We start from the raw sequence: 1,847 nt of genomic DNA on the forward strand, positions 1-1,847 counted from the left end.
GTAACCAGGGTCGGGTGGCGGCCTCGGGAAGCCGATGTGCTGTGGGAAGTGTGGATGCCGCGTAGCGGTGCCTCCATGGGAAGCTGTGCCTCCAGCTCAGGGACAGATGTCCTCAGTGGGGCCCACTGTCCAGCTGGACATCTCTAGAACCTCCGGGACAAATTTAGACTGAAACCCATTGAACCTTTGGAAACATTCATCAAATAAACTGAACTGGGGGCATAGGAACAGAAATAAATGAAGGTCATTCCCTGCAGAGAAGAACCAAAACCGTTTGTACAGGTGCACAGAGGCTGCCTTTTTGCTCATGATGACAAGAAACATCAGAACCTCAAAATAGGGCTTAGAGGAGCCACCTTTCCCCACAAAAAAAGGTGTGGATTGTACCTCTCTTTCCTTTAAAGAACCCCAGGATTGGTTAATGGTTCTGTGGGATACGGGGGCCTAAGTCCTGGCCCAGAATTTATTGAAATTGTGGTTTGGGAGAACCTGTGATCAATACAATTTTATTCTTAGGAACATTTTCAGCAGGACGCGGTGGCTCAGACCTGTAATTCCAGCACTTCAGGAGGCAGAGGCGGGTGGATTGCTTGAGCCCAGCAGTTCAAGACTAGCTTGAGCAACATGGCAAAACCCCATCTCTACAAAAGGAAAAAAAAGGAACACTTTTCTTCAGAAAGGGAAGATGTCAATGGACTGAACAATAGATTAAACATGTTTTGAAAAAAAAAATCTCCAGGCCGGTGCAGTGTCTCATGCCTGTAATCCCAGCACTTTGGGAGGCCAAGGCAGATGGATCACCTGAGGTCAGGAGTTCTAGACCAGCCTGGCTAACATGGTGAAACCCCATCTCTACTAAAAATACAAAAATTAGCCGGGCATGGTGGCAGGCGCCTGTAATCCCAGCTACTCAGAAGGCTAAGGCAGGAAAATTGCTTGAACCTGGGAGGCGGAGGTTGCAGTGAGCCAAGATTATGCCATTGCACTCCAGCCTGGGCAACACAGTGAGATTCTGTCTCAGAAAAAAAAAAAAAAAAAAACTCTATAAAGATGCAAGAGTCCTTACAATATTATCAAAATGTGAATTGAAGCCAAAAGCAGAAAATCTCTTGTGGGCGGGGGGGTGGACAGCAAAAGGCTTTTTAAAGGAAGATATTCCACATAAAAAGGAATGGAGCCTCTTTCCCTCAGCGGCCCAAGGTAATCTGTGAAAAAGTTTCGCTATTCACTTGACCCCGAGAATCCCGCAAAATCATGCAAATCAAGAGGTTCCAATGTTCGTGTTCACTTTAAGGTATGCAATTCATAGTTGTGATCCAAGAGTTCCTCGTGTTCCACTCAAAAAACACTTGTGAAACTGTCAAGGCCATCAAGGGTGTGCATATACGAAAAGCCACGAAGTGTCTGAAAGATGTCGCTTTACAGAAACAGTGCGTACCATTCTAATGTTACAATAATGAAGTTGGCAAACAGTGGGGCTGGACACAAGGTCGGTGGCCCAAAAAGAGTGCTAAATTTTTGCTGCACATGCTTGAAAACGCAGAGAGTAATGGTGAACGTAAGGGTTTAGATGTAGATTCTCTGGTCATTGAGCATATCCAAGTGAACAAAGGACCGAAGATGTGCCACTGGACCTACAGAGCTTATGGTCGGATTAACCCATACATGAGCTCTCTCTGCCACACTGAGATGATCCTTACTGAAAAGGAACAGATTGTTCCTAAACCAGAAGAGGAGGTTGCCCAGAAGAAAAAGATATCCCAGAAGAAACTGAAGAAACAAAAACTTACGGCACGGGAGTAAATTCAGCATTAAAATAAATGCAATTAAAAGGAAAACAAAAAGAA

At 45.1% G+C, this 1,847-nt stretch overlaps 1 pseudogene; it reads left to right on the plus strand.

Annotated features, from left to right (window-relative positions):
- Positions 1-1,296: 1,296 nt before the first annotated feature.
- On the plus strand, positions 1,297-1,847 carry LOC129017518 (large ribosomal subunit protein uL22-like; annotated as a pseudogene).

Source organism: Pongo pygmaeus, chromosome 19 (genome assembly GCF_028885625.2).
Source record: "Pongo pygmaeus isolate AG05252 chromosome 19, NHGRI_mPonPyg2-v2.0_pri, whole genome shotgun sequence".
In the NCBI taxonomy this organism is placed as follows: Eukaryota; Metazoa; Chordata; class Mammalia; order Primates; family Hominidae; genus Pongo; species Pongo pygmaeus.